Genomic DNA, 22,641 nt, shown 5'->3' with positions numbered 1-22,641 from the left:
CTTTTGATGTTTTAATGAAATAATTTGCTTAATAAGAGTCTATTATTTTTATTGTACAATACTTTGATAACTTAACACGAACCCAACAAGTATTTGAAAAAGATAAAAGGCATAGTTAAGGTATCCAGGAGTCGGTTTCACAATAAACTTACGACTAAGATTGAGGACTAAGATTGATCGTAAGTCATGAATTCAGTATAATTACAATCAATATTTGTCGTAAGTGTTGTTTTGTGAAACCAACTCCTGGTACGACATGTTCATATGTATTTTATTTCATAGTTGAGACTCCACCACTGAAACACATGTATATCCGCCGACCATATATTTAGGAAAATAACTGAAAGAAAGCAAACTAATATAAGAATTTTCTTTTATAAATTTGATTTATTTTAAATGAGAACTATTTAACAAAGCCACTTACTGTTCATGTTTAGAGGCCGACGAATAAGCCTTATAAAAATTTTTAAAAAATAAAGGAAAAAATATCCATCGTTCAATTCTTAATAACGTCTCCGAGGAGACGTTAATAAATCTTAAATTTCCTTATCGACATTTGTGATTCCAGCGTAACTGACGAGTCTTTTGTAAACGAAACGCGTGTCTTGCATACTAAAACCCTATTATCTATGACGAGTTTATATTCAACAATCATATTCATACCCTTGATGCGTGAAGGTATATTATTCATCGATTATATTACAGCAACTATATACAAACTAATCATATAATTCAAACTATCACGTGCGAGATAGGATATCGTTTTTCAAAAAATCTACTTTCGATTTTGAAGCATAATCTCCTTGTACTTTAGACCCAACTTTTATTCGTTTTCTGTCACGACTGACATGAACAAGGGTGTCTCTTATATAAGCATGATATTTAACACGGATATTGAGTGTTTTAAAACATAGCTATATAGTTTTGATGTAGAAAAATATTGGCAAGGATCAGGAATATGATTACAGAAGGAAGTACAACTTGGTTTTCCATTGCTAGATATATACAGGTCATCTTTGTAAGTATGTTTTAATGAAAGCATATCTAAACTAATTTAAAATCCGGGATAGAGATTACAGCTTGGCGCTACATATATATATTAACTAAGTATGTTGAAGTTAATTCCAAGTAATATCAGTTAGTTTTCTTAAATCATATACTATTGCTTTTTCACTATTGGCATTATTTCAGACACTAAAGAACTTCATTTTGGGAGTCGCCATCTTCAAATATCTATTTGTTTGAATTAAGATTAAGATTATAACACAAAATTGACATATACCCCTATTTTAGACATTATCACCTATCATGTCCTTTTGTTTTGCTCATACATTTTTGTGAATATGATACAACTCAGTTCGAACTGTCGAACAAGTAAGAGGTTGTGATAGCTATAAAACCAGATTTTGTCCACCATTTTTGTTTAAGGAAATGCCTGTACTAAGTCAGTATTATGACAGTTATTTTCCATCCATATGATGTAGATGAGCTTTTTATCTTGCCATTTGATAAAGAACTTTGCGTTTTGAATTTTCCTTAGAGTTTTCTCGTATTTTACTTTATGTCATAAAATGCCGTTATACTGGCGACTATAAAGTTACGTGTACACTGTCAATGAAATCTGATTAAAATTAAATTTTTTCATTCTGCTGTGTTAGATTTGTGTTTCGCTCCATTAATATTAACCCAACCTTATATTAAATAATGAACTGTTTTAATCGCAAATAATAGATCCCGCTTTATTAAACAAAGTGTGGGGGATTATCGAACCACATATTTTAAAGCGTCGCATTGAGTAAACCGTGCATTGTATCAAAGTTCACTTAGTCAACAATGGAACTAATAAAGTCGATAGACGACGAATGATGCAATATTTATAATATATAATTGACAAAAGTAAGAAGAAATTTTAAATATAATAATCAAGTTTGTGTAAATTATGTTATTTTCATTCAAACACCCAATTATTTAAAATACTTTAATGCTATTTCAATCATATCAATTTACGCTTTTTCTGAATTACACAATCTCCTACCCAATGCCTTATTACTACTACCTGTAACTTGATAAAATATTTGGGGAATTTTATAATACAAAGTGTATTATGCTCTACTGAGCTTTTAACCGATATAACTTGTTGACAAAATAATAGTTAAAAATTCATTTCTTGTAAATCTATTTTCGATTAGGCATATTTTCAGAAAATACAATATATATTGATGCAACTCATGTAAAGACTTTTTCTCAAACGAGTATACTAGATCTACTGTAAATCTTCTTCTTGGCTACTTAAGGTACGTTTCGGGAATAACAAGTTTAAACTATTTGCAATAATTGCGTTCCTTTAATAGCATACTTGTTCCTGTACTATTATTAATTACAACGTATGGCAAAACTCAGTAAAGACTCGTATAAATGCCATGCAATCGATTAATTCAATAACACCAAGCGTTTTTATGTTGATATTTGGTCGTTGAATAATATAGGGCCTTGGTGGCCAAGTGGTCTAAGTAGTCGAAATACTGTATAAAATAGTCTGTCAATACTGAGGTTGTGACCAGCACGTGGCTGGTGTGTTCAACTGTAATCCTAAATGACTAGGATGATCAGTTTTACTACTGTCGATGGTTTACTCCGACTTCTGCCACCAATTCAAAAGTGAAGTAACTGTTGTAAGATTTATATTATTCTGTTTTTAATGGGAAAAATATCTTCCGTGAAAAGTCAAAATATTATTATGACATGTAAATGAATAACAAGAAAAATGTTAACTTACTCTTTGTTTAACGTTGTATTCATGTTTTGTTTACATTCAGTGGTAAGGTAAACAATGGCAAATTACAAAAGACAGGAGCCGATGTTTACTAAAAGCTACAAAATTCGCACTTCTTTCACGCCGAATCTAAATCGGAATCCAATAAGTTCAATGAGACCAAGTGTTGATTATAGTGACGTAGACTTTGATTCAATAGCTGTACAGCCCCAACAGAAAGACGAAGACGACACAGTGAAGCCGATAAACGATGCAAAAAGACGACCTGTATTTGACCGTTTAGGTCCTATGCCTACCAAATCGCTGAGTCAACGTATAGGACTTACTACAACGAATCAACCGATAACCGATATTCAGGAAATTTCAAATGACCTTCAAGATAAATATATTAACTTTAAAATAAGATCTGAATCAAACGTTGCACTCAAAGCAACAAAAACAAATCACAAAATTGATAACAAAATAAAGCCCCAACAAAAAGACGAAGAGGACACAGTGAACCCGATAAACGATGCAAAAAGACGACCTGTATTTGACCGTTTGGGTGATATGCCTACCAAATCGTTGAGTCAACGTATAGGACTAACTACAACGAATCAACCGATAACCGATGTTCAGGAAATTTCAAATGACCTTCAAGATAAAGATATTAACAGTAAAATAAGATCCGAATCAAACGTTGCACTAATAGCAACAAAAACAAATCACAAAATTGATAACAAAATAAATCCCCAACAGAAAGACGAAGAAGACACAGTGAACCCGATAAACGATGCAAAAAGACGACCTGTATTTGACCGTTTGGGTCATATGCCAACCAAATCGCTGAGTCAACGTATAGGACTTACTACAACAAATCAATCGATAACCGATGTTCAGGAAATTTCAAATGACCTTCAAGATAAAGATATTAACAATAAAACAAGACCCGAATTAAAAGTTACACTCATAACAACAAAAACAAATCACAAAATTGACAACAAAATAATACATTTGGATGTACCAAAAGAAAAGTTGCCAGCACTAGAGAAGAAAATTGAGTCAAGAAAACGAAAGAATACAAGCCGACCATATAGCACCGAATCGAAAAATCGAAAGAAAATTAGAATATCAAACATTAAAAAACATGGAGAAAATAATAATAAGTATCGGCATAATGCACATGATCACAACGACATATCAATAGACACACAACTGATTGGTAGAACAAGAACGCCTGAAAGGTCACGTTCTCCGAACAACAGAAGTCGAAAATCTCACTTTTCCCCTAAACGACCAGAAGGATCATACTCATCAAAGGACAAAACTGAGCATAGAAATACCAAAAGAAAACATGAAAAAGGAGACAGCAGACAGGAGATTACAGAACATGGAAAATGTTTACAGGATTGTAAAAAGCCTTGCACGATAACGATTCAAAAGGACGACACATATAGCAATGCACTTTATCAAAGCACACATTCGTCAAATGTAAATAAAAGAAGGAATTGCGAAGACCGATATAAATCTGGTTCAGATGTCAAATCGAGAGGCCAAAACACAGGGCAAAATTACAATGGAATTACAACATTCACAAACAAATCTGAAAACGAATATGATGCATCGGATCAAAAGATAGACATTACAAAATTATCAAAGATGGATACCGATAGGTTAACGGCTTATCTGAGTATTTGTAGTAGAGAATTAGACATATTTCTATGGAAGCACGCGGTAATTGATCAAATGGCGTTATTTTTGCAAGTTATGTGTCAGGTTTGTGAGTCTAAGCATCATTCATTAGTACAAAAAGCCCTCAGTCCATTAAAAGAAAGAAGGTTCTTCGAACGTCAGGATACGAAAGATATTATTTGCCAGCTCTGTTTACAGTTTGATAAGGAACAAATTCACATGCTGAAAAATTTACTTGTTTTGATAAAAGGGCTAGTTTGTCATGTCAATTCGCAACTGTCCGATTTAATGCAACCGTTTGGTTCTTTAGAAAGATGTGTTCGCGAAAAAGTTAATGACAGGAATCAACAAAGAGACCTAGAATCTTTAATACAAGAAATAAGAGACAAATTGGATCACCCAGAAAAAACTCCTAACATCGAGAACAAACTTTCAACATTACCTATATTGCCAGATCTAATGGAAATAGAGTCATGTGAGAGTACCATCATTGATTCTGATTTTAACACAGAAGAAAGCTATTTAAGAAGGCTTTTTATGGTTCATCGTCAAGATTTCATAAGGCCTTTATGTATAGGATTGATTTCTTTAAGAAATAGTTTACGTGTAGATCAGTTTTGCCTTGAGAAGAAACAGCGCCATGATGACATCCGTGTTTATAAAAATATATGTTTCCTTACACAATGTTGCAATGAGTATAATGGTATAACTTGGAAAATAAGATTTGATACCCCTAAATCTAGTCGCAGCAGAAAGTTATTGAAATCTGGCTCTCTCGTTTGCTTAACTAACAAGACATTTACAATTCTTCAGTATGCAACTGTAGAAGATAATAACGATCGGGATCTTCGATATGGTATTTACGAAATTAAATTTATCGACGATATTCCAAATATGTTTGAACTTTTACATGAACATGATGTCATTCTAATTGATAGCCAAGTTTTCTTTCCGTCTTACTTTCATACATTACTATCAATTAAATGTATGTACAAAATGATAATCAATGAGGAACATAGCTTACCTTTCGGAACACAATTATCAAACAAGAGAAACAGTCTAAATCAAGAAGAACCAGCTTATTTTAAATCGCCTTCATTCCTAAAAGATGGATTTGATATCAGCTGTTTGAATCAAGGACATGATGTGAAAAAGATAGACATTTCAAATGATGCAAACTGGCCTGATGCAAAAGTTCTAGGTATGGACGATTCACAACACAGGGCGTTGATAACATCAATGAAAAGTAAACTTGCGTTAATACAAGGACCACCTGGCACGGGGAAAACAGTTATCGGACTCAAAATAGCTGAACTTCTGTTAAGCAATGAACATTTATGGCGCGAACAAGATGATCAAGGACCAATGCTTCTCCTTAGCTACACGAACCATGCACTTGATCAATTTTTAGTTGAAATCTCTGAACGATTTATGGAAAATGAGACCGCTGATATAGTCCGATTAGGTTCGAGATCAGAAATCGACATCATGAAGAAATATAACATAACGGGTAAACGAAAAGCATATACTTATAAAAAAGAAAGTTTCACTACGCGCGGGGGTAAAATTCGAACACGCACACTAAGAGAAAGCACAGGTGAACATAATGTTATGGCATTAAATGCTAAAAAAGATTTGAAAAATATAATCAAAGAACTTGAATACTTGCAAAAAGTGCGGCGCGAGGTTCAGACAGGAATAGTTCATCAAGACTGGCTTCGGTATTCAGTTAACGTGATTACTGACACGCAATGCAGGGAATTCAGGAAAACAGATTCTTTGATACGATGGCTCGAAATTGAATCAATAACACTACAAGTAGTAACTACACAAAACAAATGTTGCAAAGCAATTGATGGAGACTATAATTTAGACTTGAATGACAAGACATATCGTTACAATAATCGAAGTAGAAGGGATGGTGAAGAGGACATAGAATCATCAGGGAAAATTCCGACCATGCACTTGGAAACTTTAAAAATGATGTTTTCTTCAGACATTATTTTTACCAATGAGAAAATTAAAGAAAAGCTCCATCACACAGAACAATTGACAACTGAAGAAGCAAATTCAGTGTCTAATTTATGGTGCATAGACAAAGCACAAAGGTGGCAGTTATATAAATACTGGGTTCAACAGTCTCTCCTTCCTTTAAACATAAAAATACAAAAATGTGAGGATCGGTACAAAGCAGCACAACAATTGTATGTAAAGAAGCAACGGGAAGCTGATATCATCATATTAAAGAAAACTAGACTTATAGCATGTACGACAACCAGAGCTGCAAGAGATAAGGACATACTTAAACAGGTTTCCCCCAGTATCTTTCTCATTGAAGAAGCTGCTGAAATCCCAGAACATCACGTGGTGGCATGTTTAACGTCATCATGTCGGCAATTAATAATGATCGGAGATCATCAACAATTACGTCCGTCTTGCAACGATTATAAAACTGCACAAGAGCATAAAATAAATATATCACTTTTTGAAAGACTTATTGATGAAGGGTTTCCCTCTACACAATTAGAATATCAACATCGAATGAGACCATCGATATCCAAGCTGCTAGTGCCTCACATTTATGAAAATCTAAAGAACGATACAAATGTATCTGGATACGAAAACGTGAAAGGAATTCACTGTGATATGTTCTTAATGTCTCATTCTGTGTTTGAAGACCAAGACCATAACACGATTTCAAAAAGTCACAAGAACAGATTCGAAGCTTTGTTCATTTGTGAATTGTACAGGTATCTCAGAATTCAAGGATATGAATCATCTGAAATAACTGTGCTGTCAACATATTTAGATCAGGTACGGCTTCTTCGTGACAGTATCGGGAAAGTGGACGAAGAACTTTCAAGAACGAATGCATGGTTTTCAAGTGAACAATCCGTAAGAGTAGAAACAGTCGATAATTTTCAAGGAGAGGAAAATAAAATAATATTATTGTCCCTTGTTAGAAGTAACAGGAAACAAAATATAGGCTATTTATCCGAGGATAATAGAGTGTGCGTTGCTCTATCAAGAGCAAAAAATAGGATTTTACGCAATAGGTAATTTTGAAATTTTAAAAGCTAGATCAGAACTATGGAATAACATTGTCAGTGACGCAACAACAAGGAAATCTATTGGTGATCGTCTACAGCTAACATGCCAGACACACGGCACTTCAACCTATGTTTCTAAGCCGGAAGACTTTAAAAGTGTTGCAGATGGTGGATGTCATAAAACTTGCTCTGTCAAAAAACAATGTGGGCACATTTGTTTAAGGAAATGTCATGTAGATGATCAAGATCATGAAGGACATTGTCGAAAACAATGTCAAAAGGCATGTGAAATGGGACATCAGTGCACGAAACCGTGTCATTTTCCAGACTCCTGTGAAAGATGTAATGTATTCGTTGAAAAGACAATTCCAAAATGTCAGCATGTAAAACGTATGCCTTGTCATATAAATCCACAGTTAGAATCATGCGGTCAACGCTGTCAAGCTTCTATGAACTGTGGTCATCAGTGCAACAAACTTTGTAAAGATACTTGTAGTACCGAGGATTCTTGCAAAAAGAAAATACAGGTAAAAGCTCGATGTGGACACGAGGTTCAAGTGGAATGTTCTACAAAATATGATGCATCTTGTAAATTACAATGTTCTGGAACATTGGACTGTGGGCATAAATGTAAAGGAACACACTCCGAGTGTAGTCAAGGAAGGCTTCATGTACCATGTAAAGCGAACTGCGAACGAAACTTGATATATGAACACGATCATAAGGATCATTGCAGTTATCGCCGTTCATCTTGTATGAATGATGACACATGTAAAACAAGATTTGATGGTAGTAAACTTTGTAAAGAGGAATGTAAAGCAGAATGTCCAAACAAATTCAAGTGTGATAAATCATGCATGGCAACTTGCGAAAGACCGAAATGCAATACCCTTTGTATGACTAGATTAGAGTGTGGTCCTGATCACACATGCTCAGGACTGTTATGCGAATGTGTACAGTGTATTTGTCAAATATGTGAACGCTTGACAAACATACAAGTTGAAGATAAACGGGTAGAAAACGCGGTGTATATTCGGTTAGAAGACTGTAAATGCGTATTTGAAGTAAAGGTATTAGACAAACATATCTTAAATGTTATGAATAATCACAATGACGAAACCAAGTCCTTGAAATGTCCAAAATGTGGCACAATAATATTTAAATCACGAAGGTATCGTAAGGAATTAAAAATTATAAACGAATGCATGACAGATGAAATTCAGAATATTCGAAAAATTGAGGAGAGTACTTACCTCCAAGCAAAGCGGTTTGCTACAAGACAGTTACTCACTGAATATAAAATTGACATACCTAGAAATATATTCACTAGTTTATGGAACCGAGTTAAATCTACCAAATCAATCGATATTCTGAACATGGTAATCGATCAATTAACTTTTTATGAAGAAATCTTTAGCCTTAGAATAGAAATATCTCCTTCCGAGTGCCTATATCAAGCCTGGTTAGATCGACTAGAAAAATGGGTGTTTTTAAGGCGAACCAGATATTCAAGACAAGAACATAATGAATTTTACCTAGAAATACGACGACTGCAACTTATACTTGATATTCATAAATTCAAAACAGAACTATATGCACGCGATGAAGGACTCGTATTCCCTGATATAATTGGAAATTTCTTGCTTAAACTTGAATCTATTGAAGTCATGGACGAAAACGAATTATCTAAAATGAGAAAGGAAACAGAAGAAGCTTCTTCTAGAATGATTGGTCTAACACTAAAGGAGAAGCAAATGATCAAGCGAGCCATGAAGAATGAATTTATGGGATCAGGACATTGATACAAAGGTAAAACTGGTAAGTAAGAATATTTTATTATATGTTAATTGTAATACTTGAACTTTCAAGTAAAACATGTATTGAGGTATGTTTGAGCAGTGCAAAGGCAACGTGTTTACATCTAAAAAAAAAGTTACTTTGATACTCCAGACTTAATATGAAGATTTTTACCTCAAATAAACTCTGTATTGTAAACTTGTAATACATTTAAAACAAAAAGTGACATAATTTGTCAAAAATACTTGATACGTACCCACGCTATCGAAACAGTTTAATCGACTGCATATAATAACTTGTGTTTCGGTCGGTTTCAAACAGAAGCTCTTCTATTAGACTAAAACTCAGACAGTTTTAGATATCTCTTTGTATTTCCCATCTTCCTCATTCCTTAGTTGATCATAGAAATAAAACAAGCATTTCCAATAGCAAAACAGTAGTTGAGGGGCGAAAGATACCAAAGGGACAGTCAAACTCATAAATCGAAATTAAACTGACAACGCCATGGCTACAAATAAGAAAGACAAACAGACAATTAAAAGTAAATAAAACACAACATGGAAAATAAAAGACTAAGCACCACGAACCCCTCCCAAGCAATGGATGGATTCCAAAATTGTTAACCTCCTCAGTACCAAGTTTTATTTCGCCTATACAATATCATGTTCACATGTTTAAATATTTTTGTAGTAGTTATATTATAAGAAATTGGGTTGGTTTGATATTAATAAATTATTGACCTTTGGTGAGGATGATACAATGATTATGGCATATCTCTGGGGTTGATAAATCATTGTAAGAACTGGAATCAAAAGTCAACAATTGTTTCATTATATGACTTTTTATCCAATATCCAATTTTGTAATATTTGCTCAAGATATTTTTGAAACTGCTCTTTGTTTTTATACTAATATATATTATCTGCTTTTGCAGCTGCTAACTTTCACAAGTTGAAATATTAAATAATGTTTACTGAAACAATACACCGAAAACACAAAATAAAGAGAAAAACAAATACACCGAAAACAAAAAGAAAAAGAAAAAAACAAGAAGTTGCTTGATGTCATCAACCTTCGTCATTGACGTTGCATTAGAATAATTTATTTAGGTTCACGTTAGCTGTTTTAAATCATATATTTATATATATTAACCTCAGGTGATTTGTCTCGCGGTGAACATAATGTTTTATCAAAGATGACTCCTTATGCTTTTAACCAATGAGAAAAGGGAAAATTTGTATTCATATAATAAAATAAATTGTATGAATTATGGTGAAATACATAGACTTGGTAGTCTTCCAACTAATTCCTTTCGTTTCATGCCATTTTTATTCTATAGGAGAATGTGGGATGCCGATGCCTTAACTAATGACAATAAGAGAGCTATGGATTATGAAAATCTTTAAAATATTTCATAAAGTTATATTCGTTTGTTGTAATAATCTTTTAATTATACTTAATTTATATAGAGGTAGAGGGCACGTACTTTAAAGCTATATAAACATTGATTCTCCTGGCCAGTTGGTCTGCTTCCAAAATTAACACTGACATCAAAACCGGATGGAAACTACGTACACTATTCCCAAAGGACAATGCAGCAGAATGAACATTATGATATGAATATAAATGCCAATGGGACAGCAGCCTTAGGACACGTAGAAAAAGAAAACTAAGATAAATATACAGTAACGTATATAACTAGTAATAACAAATAAAAATTGCATATCGTTTATATTTTTATTTATATTCACAAAGAGGTTTATCAAATTATGATTTTTTGTACTTTACTGCAAATGTAAAATAATGATTTTTATGTCTATTTGACGCATATTTGACAATATTCACATCAAATCAAAATGTATGACATGAATAGCAATGGTTCATTTGATATGTGATTTTTTCACACAGTAATGTATCTGTTGAATATTGTTTCATAGATGAACATGCACATTTCCACTGTTTTATATTCCGGATTTTTTTTTTCTCATATTGGTAAGCATGATTAGTTTAATAAGTATTTTCACAACACAAATAAAATAACTGTATTAGAAAAAGTATATCGATCCATCTAAAACAAAATTAAGGATATATTGCAATCTTACAGTAATTACACAAAGATCCCATATGACGTTTTTGGTTATTCTAATTTACTACTAGTTATGTCTGAATTCGGTTCATCTAAACAGTAGTTAACATATCATGCCCAACACAACCATAAATGTTTGCATCATTGAATGTGTCTTTTTATTAATCTGGAATTTCTCAACGTAACCGTATTGCTCACTACCAAACCTCTTATTCTTCTTACGGGTTAACTCAGTTTTGTTTATACTTGATTATATTATTAAACTACTTTATTTTGCTTGTTTCAAAATTGTAACATGTATATAACGTTTGTGTCAGAATCATGTACATTTTGTATTTCGTGTGTTTTGCTATTCTTGTTCATTTATTGTTCGTCATGAAATTATACTTAAAGTGCGTACACTTTTGTTTTAATATTTTATATTGATTAAAATCCACTTTCGAATTTTTGTTGATACTTTTTGTAAATGTTTGATGCATTATTCGACTTAATTATGATCAGTTGATTATTTGATTTCATTAAAAGTCGGTATAATTAATAAGGAAACTTTTGTTCTGAAAAGACGTCACAACAATTATTTGGAAAAAAACGGCATTTCATCGTAAAAAAGAAACTATTCGTCTTCCGATCTTATTTATTATAATTTCAACGAACTATCGCATATACATTTACCTTGCATCTTATAAATTGACATTTTGAAGCATGTAGGAGAACTCTCAAAAGGTACAATCTCAATATCATAATTTGTTTATTACATTGAACTTCTGTTTTCGTCAACCATAGCATCATTAAGCAGGTTATTCTGTTCATTTTTTGTCAGTTGATAGTATTAAGCAATGTCTGTCATCTTTTTTTTTCAGACAGATAATGTGATCTCGTGATGATTGTTGTTCAATTGAAATTTTCATTAATTTATTAATATCAAGCAAAGGTTATTTGTTCTTTTTATGTTTATGTAATTCATAAAACTGATTAATGATGTTTGCATGTAATTGGTCAAAACATTTGTTCTGTGTTTTACTGTCTGCATTTTTTTCATATTATCATCTTAATATCATATTTATCTTTTTACATAATTGTTTATAAAACAGGATAATTTCTCTTATTTATTCAATGTATATTATCCCCCCGCAATTGAAACCATCCTTACCTCTATCATATTTCTATCCAAAACAAATGTACTCGTGCAGAAGAAGATTGCTGTTATGTAATTTATCATACTTCACGTACAAGAAGATAATTTCAAACAATCATTTGAAAGTGTTGTATTGCTAAACTATTTCTTCAAATAATAAACAATGAAACAAACATGTTATCTCATAGAATGCATGAATAAGTCATACAATTTAAATTATATTCGGCATGAATGTGGTGTTAATGAAAACAAGCCTCAAATAATATTAACACTACTGTACCCATATTTTTGACAATTTTACCTTTTACGTCTGTTTGTTTTGTTCACACATCGTTGTCAATATAATGAAATTTGATGCGACTGTCATATACGTGTGAGTTTTAGCTAGCTATAAAACCAGGTTTAATCCACCATTTTCTACATCAGTAAATGTATGTTCAAGTCAGGAATATGTCAGTTGTTTCCATTCGTTTTGTGTGTTTGAGATTTAAATTTTTCCGTTTGATTAGGTACTATCTGTTTTGAATTTTCCTTGGAGTTCAGTATTTTTGTGATTTTACGTTTTACATGTACAGTGTATTGTGTCCCTTTTATCCAATTTATAATAGGCAACATGTTTGCTTTTGAAGAAAACTATTTTAGGGAATTCCAATACCGAAAAAAAACAATATTAAGCATTTTGTTTTAAATTTGAAAAAAAACACAAAATTACAGGGTTTAGCATCGGGCGTAAAAGAGGGACGAAAGATACCAAAGGGACAGTCAAACTCATAAATCTAAAACAAACTGACAACGCCATGGCTAAAAATGAAAAAGACAAACAGAAAAACAATAGTACACATGACACAACATAGAAAACTAAAGAATAAACAACACGAACCCCACAAAAAACTAGGGGTGATCTCAGGTGCTCCGGAAGGGTAAGCAGATCCTGCTCCACATGTGGCACCCGTCGTGTTGCTTATGTGATTACAAATCCGGTAAATAGTCTAATTCGGTAGGTCACATTCATGAAAGGGAAGGGGATTGTAGTTACGACGTAAGGAACATATCCGATATCATTTGTGAAACGGTTATTCCATAACGGTCAACCAACTCGTGATGGCGTCCGTAAAATTTACGAAGGAATGATTTCAACTTCACCATTTGGAACTCTTGGTTTGATAGCTTCCTTGTGAGCAGTAACCCTCTATCAAGAAAATCATGATAGGAAACGCAAGCACGGGAATATCGTATCAATTGGGAGATATATACCCCGTATGCAGGTGCTGCTGGAATGTTGCTACTTAGAAATGGAAAGTTCACAATTGGAAAGCTAAAATCATCTCTTTTGTCGTAAAGTTTTGTTTTCAACCGACCCTCATTGTCAATTTCTAGATGTAAGTCAAGATATGAAGCCGACTTAACTGTATCTGTAGTATCCTTTATCTCCAATTCGATGGGATAGATGCGTTCCACATAGTCACCAAATTTTGAATTGTTTAGTGAAAGAACGTCATCTATATAGCGGAAAGTAGAGTTAAAGGATATTGCTAACTTCTTATCTTTCTTTCTAAGAAGTTCCTGCATGAAGTCAGCCTCATAATAATAAAGAAACAAGTCGGCAAGTAGAGGGGCACAGTTTGTTCCCATTGGGATGCCGACAGTCTGTTGAAAAACACGTCCTCCGAACGTTACAAATATGTTGTCAATCAAGAAATCAAGCATCTTGATAATATCGGTTTCAGAGAATTTTTTGTTTGAATCAGAGTGATTCTTTACAAAGTATGATTTATCCCTCCCTAAGACAAGATACTTGTATCTACGTTGGCCATTCTTTTTTATGAAGCAAAGTAATACCAACTCTTTCAATTTGTCTTTTAGTTTGGAATGTGGAATACTTGTATAAAGAGTAGAAAAGTCAAATGTTTTAATACTGTTACAAGATGAAAGAGAGTTAGATTGTATGTACTCTAAAAGATTTTTGGAATTTTTAAGTATCCACATCTGATTCACGCCACCTCTAGAATAGGCAGTTTCACAATAACTTTGAAGCCCGTCTTTGATTGCTGATAAAATAGATGTTAATAATTTAGAAAGAGGTTTCGTGGAGCACTTGGAAGACCCAGCAATATACCGTTGTTTGTAAGGACACTTATGTAGTTTAGGTATCCAATACAGTGATGGAAGATCCAGTTCTTCATCTTTGGTTGAAATACCAAAGGAACAAAGAACAGACCTATGATTATCCAGGATTTCCTCTTTGGTATTACGTAAGTGTTGTGAGGGTATATGTTGAGTTTCCAAGTGAATTGTCTATACCTAATTCGTTTATCAAGCAATTAATGTAGTGACTTTTACAGACAAAAACGATGTTATTTGGGGCTTTGTCTGCGGGGACAACAACATATTTATCATGGAGGTCGGATAAGTGTTTAGCAACATTTGGGTCTTTAAAGATTGACGTAGCATGGGCATTGATGGACCCATTCAGTTTCTTGATTCTGATTTGTATTAACGACCTCACTGCCTTAATCCATTCGGATAGAGTGTCTACGTCTTCCTTTTCACGTTTAGCCCATTGCCTGGCATAATCCTCGACTGAGTCCATCAACATTTCAAAGTTGTATTTCCAATTGATGGATACCTTAGTTATACACCTCGGGACACGACTTGTCTCGATAAGAAACCACTCCGGCCTCCGCCCAACGGGGATTCTTATCTAGACACACCTATTAATTGGTGTATACCTATTACAGAAATGATATATTATAAACGGCCACAACGAGGGTATAATACGGAAGCCCTGGAGTGTTATGGAAAAATTAAATAACAATAAGTTCGCAAAAATTATTTTCTTGTGCGCAAGATTTACTATCTTGTGCGCAAAAGTTATTAGTAACTAACGTGTGTTTACATAAACTGTACGCACGAGGACAACGCCCAAATTCGTTTGCAATAATGTAGTGGTTTATAATTTGTGTTTATTCTTATACAGCTTTTGGAAAAATTTTAAACTCCAATTAAGAAAAAAGCATGAATAGGTATGGTTTTTTGAAAATATTAGTCTCAGCCTGTGGCTTCAAAAATGATGTTCAAACAAGTAAACACTTTTAATTTCCAAATTAGGATTTTGTATCATATTATAAACCTGGTACCTTTTATCCAATTGCATATTTTAGTGAATGATAACTAACACGGATATTAAATGTTTTCAAACATAGCTATAGTTTCAATGTAGAATTTGTTTGGCACGGATACACAATTATCACGACAGAAGGAAGTACAGTTTGGTTTTCCATTGCTAGATATATACATGTCAATTAGGTAAGTTTGTTTCAATAAAACCCGGGATAGAGATTACAGTTTGTCGCTACATATATGTATTTACCAGTATGTGGAAGGTAATTTTCAAGTAATATAATTTTGTTACTTACATTATCACTATTGTGGTATCCCTGTTTTCGTTAATTCAGAAAACAAAGAACCTTATTTGGTGGGCCGCCGTCGTCAATTGTCTGTTTGTTTATGTCTTCACATTGATCAAGATTATAACACAACATAGACTGCTGTACCCCAAATGTAAACATTTTTACCCATTATGTTTCTTTGTTTTGTTTACACATTGTTGAAATATAATCGAATTCTATGAGAGAGGTTTAGCCAGCTATGAAACAAGTTTTAGACCACCATTTTCTCATTTTCTACTGAGGCAAAAAACATGTGAGCAATACAAAGGGAAGTTTGACTACAAAAAAGTTAAGGACATTTGAGGGAAAAAGAATAGGAATAAGATATTTGAGCTAAATAACATGCCAATGATGAATGAGGCCCTCTTAAATTCGCCAGATATGTGTGACCCCCTGCTCACCACGGGGAGGTGGCAGTAGGATATATATCTAGCAGGATATTGTAAATGAAATGTGGAGTCTAAATCAGCTTTTAAATGTAAACATAATAACACATTACCTTAAATCAAATCTTTAAACTCGGTAAATGTCATTATTGAGTTAACAAGTCATTTTTGGCCTTAGATTTAGAACCTAGGCTTTTGACAAAAACATCTTTCGTTATATCCTGAAGGCAGTAGCTACGGGGCGCCTAATGAGACGCTTGTGGTTTTGTACTAAAAATTCAATTTTGTACAAAAATGAGTTCAGTTTAACAAAATTTGTAGCATACTACAAATTGAAATTTGTTCATACAAAATTATCTTTCAGTGGACAAAAGTTACTTTAGTTACTTTTGTCAGGACAAAATTCATTTTTGTAACACATTTACTTTTGTTACCTAATTTGAAAATTGAGCGACAAAAGTCAATTTTGTATGCAAATTAGTTTAGTTTTGATTATGTGAACTAATTTGCAAACAGACCTGACATTTTGCCACAAAATAAAATTTTGTGTTTATTTTTGTGTAGACAAAATTGAGTTTTGTTAAACAGAAGTGAAAATTTAACACAAAAGTCATTTTTTTCTACTCAAAAATAAACACAAAATTGAATTACAACATAAATTTACCCGGCTTTTGATTTTTGAAGCTTATTAAAAATGAAAATGCTATATACAGACTCCATGGGGAGGAAACGAAAACAGTTCAAAATTTTTAAGGGATTTTCGTACGCTTCGACTTATAAAAGTACTATATTTATCCTATTAAAATCGAAATAATTCCTTCATGTCATGCTCTATCATACATGAGTAGGCAATATATTTGATCATATTTTGCACCTTGCTAACGCTCAGTGTAAAATATTGACAAATATAATGCCTACCATGTTGAAATGAGCATAAAGTATGACATAAATGAATTGTTTCTTACGGAAAATGTCTATATCATGTCAGGAATATGGTGAGTGTTTCTATTCGTTTGAAGTGTTTGCTTGCTTCCGATTATGTCATTTGATAAGGGACTTTTTGAATTTGTTTTGGCGTTCCCTTTTATTTTACTTTTTGTCATAAATGCTGTTATACTGTCGAAACTAACTTTTAAAGGTTAATTGTACATTGTTAATGACATTTGATTAAAATGAAATCTTTCAATCGTTCGATAACAACCGGACATACAATATTTATTTTAGATAAAGAACTGTTTAATCTGCAAATACTAGATAAAGTTGTGTTACAATTTGAAACAAACGCACTTTTTTTATATTTCTATCTTTATCATTGTTCAACTTTAGATGGCAACTTGATCAAAGCAGGAGTTTAAGTGAAAAACAACAACTTAAAAAAAATAAAAGAAGCAACTACACTTTGCCCGAACATAATAAACATAAAACAGTAATATACCCACTTTCTTTATTACCCCAAATATTAAATTAATATGAGCAAAATATATGTAACAGGAAATCAAAAATAAAGTCTAGTAAATCTGAACTTGTTTTTTGGGGAAAGGGGTATTATGGAACCAAATATTGTGTAAATAAAAATATCAAAGAGTTAAATTTATTGAAGAATTGCATATCAAATGTGGATGTAATAAAGTTCAAATGGTAAACTATGGAACTACGGATTTTTTTTAAAATCTTTAAAATCGATAAAACAATTCATTTGGAAGTTTGAATAAAAAAAGTTGAAAAGACCAAATATAGTATGTAGTTTAAAAAGAGCATTGAAAACCTAAAAATAAAACATATGTCCTATATCACTACTTGAACAATACCCCTAAAATTGGCCGTGAAAATGTCCGTAAAAATGCTGGTGATTTTTACAGTGTTTGTCACGGTAAATTTACGGTGGGCCGTGAAACTTATCCGTGACAATGCCGTGGAATGACTGTGGTGAAAAGGCTGTGAAAAGTTTGTGAAAAGGCCGTGAAGAAGTGCCACCTGAAAACTCGATCCCTGAACTATTTTATATAAAGCTTAAGACTGCTATATCCTTTTGCTCTTCATTCCTAGAATAAATTAAAAAAAAATTACATATAATATTAACAATGTATATCAAAAAAACTATTTATATATTCAAATGAATTTTTGGCATTTATGTACATACATGTACTTAAAACAGCTACAATATTATGCCATGCAATTCAGGACTTCACGGTTAATGACCCCATATTGAATAGGGGGCAGATTTTCATACTTGAGGTGAAAATGGTGTGAAAAATACTAAAACACATCATTTATACAGAACAGCCACTTAGAAACATGCATAGGGTTTCCCATATTTTCATACCATTTTCCCGAAAATCTGCCCCTATCCAATATGGCATCATTAGTTAACGAAGTTCTGTATTGTCAACTTATATTATTTTTTTTAGATTTTTTTAAAGACTAAAGACACTTTTAAGACAGATTATTAAATTTAAATGTTTCTTAGAAGTAATAATCTGTATGGCCGTAATGAGTCACAGCTACATGTTTTGTTCTTATTTTACAGGGGTCCAGGGGCGTAGCAACTTTTACTGCAGGCACTTTCGCCATACCAATTATTTTTTAAACACCTCATTACCATACCAATTATTCTAATGAAAATGTTTTGATTATGTGAACTAATTTGCAAACAGACCTGACATTTTGCCACAAAATAAAATTTTGTGTTTATTTTTGTGTAGACAAAATTGAGTTTTGTTAAACAGAAGTGAAAATTTAACACAAAAGTCATTTTTTTCTACTCAAAAATAAACACAAAATTGAATTACAACATAAATTTACCCGGCTTTTGATTTTTGAAGCTTATTAAAAATGAAAATGCTATATACAGACTCCATGGGAAAATGTATGATATGTCACAAACCCTTCTAGAATGGACATTTTGCCGTACAAATATTTAATACTTTCCCTGCTACGCCTATGGATTATCCCTTTTTAACTCTGTGTCCCGACGGCCAAGTCGGAAAATACTTAAATAGCTCGCGACACATTCAAAGGGGGTTTCGACTCTGATTATCAGAGTGAACTTCATTTCAGAGATGCTTATTGCTATTATAATCATTTCCAATCATCTATGTCTATGTCTACCTAGTGTACTGTACATAAATGTCATTTTTTTATGTGGCCAGTGTGGGGAAAAAGGACCCCCCTTTTTTTCCCAAATACATAAACAAAACAAAACCGTAATCGTATTTAAAGGATCCGGTAAGCCTTAGAAAACGTGAACTTGTGCGCGGCTTCTGCAAATTCAGTGAAAATCAGTACAATGGAAATGCTCACAAACGTCATCAATATCTTGGTGATATGATGCATAAAATAATAAAATATTAATAACTTAACTTACCTCAAACTTGCCGTCACTCGTATTGCATCTATAAAGTAAATATTAATCGACCTGCGTCTTTCAAACAACGTGCGGAAATGTTACAATTACTTAAAATAAATACGAATCCGGATACGATCTGATATTCCGGGAAGTTCTCGTTTTTGCATGTTTCGGTTCCAATTAAAATAATGTCTTAATTACATTGTTTATGTACTGACGAGAAGCAAAAAAACTTTTCTTCAAATACAAAATATTTATTGGCACAAAGGTATCAATGATAACAATGAATGCCTTAGATTCCATTTACAAGTCAGTCCTGTTCAGTAGTATTGCAGACATATATTTTTAGTGAAAGGTTTATATGATATTTAGAAAAATGTGAGTGGAAATAAAAAAAAACATATTACAATAATCACATGGGATGTTTTAGATCTGAATTAGGATTAGAAAAAATTTACATGAAAAAATATCACGGCCTTTTCACTGGTTTCAGTAACCAGTAAAAGGGCCGTGATATTTTTTATTAGGCATGAAAGGACAAATTATCACGGCCTTTTCACAGGATACTGAAATTTCACGGCCTTTTTCTTACATCAAATATTTTGCACGGCCTTTAGAAATATTTTTTTTTACAAAAGTCACGGGGTATTTTCACGGGGTTTTTACGGCCCTGTGATATTTCACAGATATTTCACGGCCTTTTCGTGGGCTGTTGTTACAGTAGTGCATATAGATACGATGTGATAATGTAGAATTATCTAAATGTGTGTACCCTTTTTCTCACACTTCCGCAAAATCTTGTAAGATAAAGGCTACAATAAAAACTGAATGCCACGAAATAGCACAAAAGTGATAAAAATGGCATTCAACAATAATCAATTAATTAATCAGTAAATTATCAACCATTCTCTAAATATACCCTCAGAAACTTACTTTTACTAATTTAAAAATAAACATAAAAAACTGTCCTTTCCTAGATTTAGATATTTCGGTTTCACACGGGTGAAAGTATACAACAACTTTCGACAAAAAAGACAAATTCATATTCTTAGTTTTCATTTATTGAAGGGTTATGATGCTTACAATTTGGCCCCATCTTTCGGTGTTTATATTTCCCAACCGCGTTTTGGGATTACAGTGAATGGATTCGATCTGGGTATACTTCACAATTAAGATACATGATTGTTCTATAATCTATGTTATTATGTTTTTGTTATAGTTTTTATTGTTCTTTGTATCAATCTTTTGACGATCCCCTTTTTAACTGATTTTTACAGTTACGTTATTTGTAAAACACAAAAGACTCAAAGTAAATCTGAAATACTTCTATTTACTGAAAGCTTGTTCAAATCCAAACACAAAGTTTTGAATTTTAACCTTTTCTGATAAAGGAGGGTAGAAAGATACCGGAGAGACGGTCAAACTCATAGATAAAAAATAAACTGACAACACCATGGCTTGAAAATAATAAAACAAAAGTCTAACAGACAAATAATAGTACAAAAGACAACATACAAAACTTAAGACTTAGCAACACAAACCCCACAAAACGGGGGTTGATCTCATGTGCTCCGGAAGTGAAAGCAGATCCTACTCCACATGCGGCACCCGTCGTGTTGCTCATGTTATTATAAACCCAGTAAATATTTTAATTCTGTAGGTCACATTTGTGGTAAAAAGGGAAGTGGATTTTCGTTAGGGCGTAAGTAACATATTCGATTTTATCTGTGAAACGGTTATTCCATAACGGTCAACAAACTCGTTATGGCATCCGTAAAATTTACGAAGGGATGACTTCAACTTCACCATTTTGAACTCTTGGTTAAATAGCTTCCTTGTGAGCTGCAACCTTTTATCGAGGAAATCATGATAGGAAATACAAGCCCGGGAATATCGTATCAATTGGGAGATATATACTCCGTATGCAGGCGCTGCTGGAATGCAGAAATTGAAATTTCAGAATTGATAAGCTAAAATCATCTCTTTGGCGTAAAGTAATGTATTCAACCGACCCTCATTGTCAATTTCTAAATAAATTAATGGAAATAATCGAAGAGTTTGTACGGATTGTATCTACATATGCGGACTCGGTACAATACACACAAACATTCCAACCAATTGTTTGTACTTATATAAGTATAAAGTAAAGGTTGTAAGTAATAGAAGGTAACAAAACCACCGACTGAATACTTTACCAGTAATACATAGTCAGGATATAAAAAAAAACGTTAGATAGTGCCAATGTAATGTTTTACATCAACGTCAAAATGTTAAATATAGAATGAAAAATCGTCCCTTTAACGAAATATATTTAGTAAAGTTACCTGTGTATAACTGTAATAGCAAAAAATATGTACGAACAGTTATCACTTTTTATTTAAGAATTATTTTTTGTACATATTTTAAAAAACCTGAGTTATTCAACAACAAAAATATTTACAAGATAAGTGTAGTTTATCGATTAAAATGAAGTATGACATGTCTTTTCTGAGTTTGATAAAGCACACTTGATTGATCTTAAATCAAAAACAATAAATACAAGGTCCTTCTTCCTTTTTGTGAAACGTACATGCTTGATATTTTTTTTTATGTTCTTTTAAAACCGATACTGAAAGACAAACTGAACTTTAATCAAGCTGTTTCAGTTATATAGCACTTTCCGGGAAAAGTAAGTCGACATTTTATTATTGTATGAAAAATGAATAAGAAAGAAAGACAATGTTTTAAATGAACTTATTTCTTAAATATTTCACTTATTTTTTTGCATTTAGTTTAAACGCAATAAATGGAAAGACACAGACAGACCTTAAGAAGAAGACATATGCATCATACTTCTAAACTGCCAAATCTAAATGAAAATAATTCAATAAGACCCATTATTGATTACGCAGACGTTGACTTTGAAGCCATAGCTGTCAATCCTCGTCAGGAAGATAAAGAAGACAAACA

At 32.7% G+C, this 22,641-nt stretch overlaps 1 protein-coding gene, 1 long non-coding RNA gene and 1 pseudogene across 3 annotated transcripts in view; all 3 read left to right on the top strand.

The window, feature by feature from the left end:
• The window catches only part of LOC139501986 (tyrosine-protein phosphatase non-receptor type 11-like), a 462,346-nt gene that overhangs the window by 324,759 nt on the left and 114,946 nt on the right, over positions 1 to 22,641 (top strand). The gene's annotated exons all lie outside the window — the stretch shown is intronic.
• LOC139502099 (NFX1-type zinc finger-containing protein 1-like) lies at positions 762 to 12,629 on the top strand (annotated as a pseudogene).
• On the top strand, positions 15,682 to 22,634 carry LOC139501228 (uncharacterized). The gene is made up of 3 exons (XR_011658493.1): positions 15,682 to 15,817; positions 21,353 to 21,394; positions 22,464 to 22,634. It is a non-coding gene; the product is annotated as an uncharacterized lncRNA (long non-coding RNA).

Source organism: Mytilus edulis, chromosome 13 (assembly GCF_963676685.1).
Source record: "Mytilus edulis chromosome 13, xbMytEdul2.2, whole genome shotgun sequence".
Taxonomy (NCBI): domain Eukaryota; kingdom Metazoa; phylum Mollusca; class Bivalvia; order Mytilida; family Mytilidae; genus Mytilus; species Mytilus edulis.
This window is presented reverse-complemented; position numbering and strand designations above follow the sequence as displayed.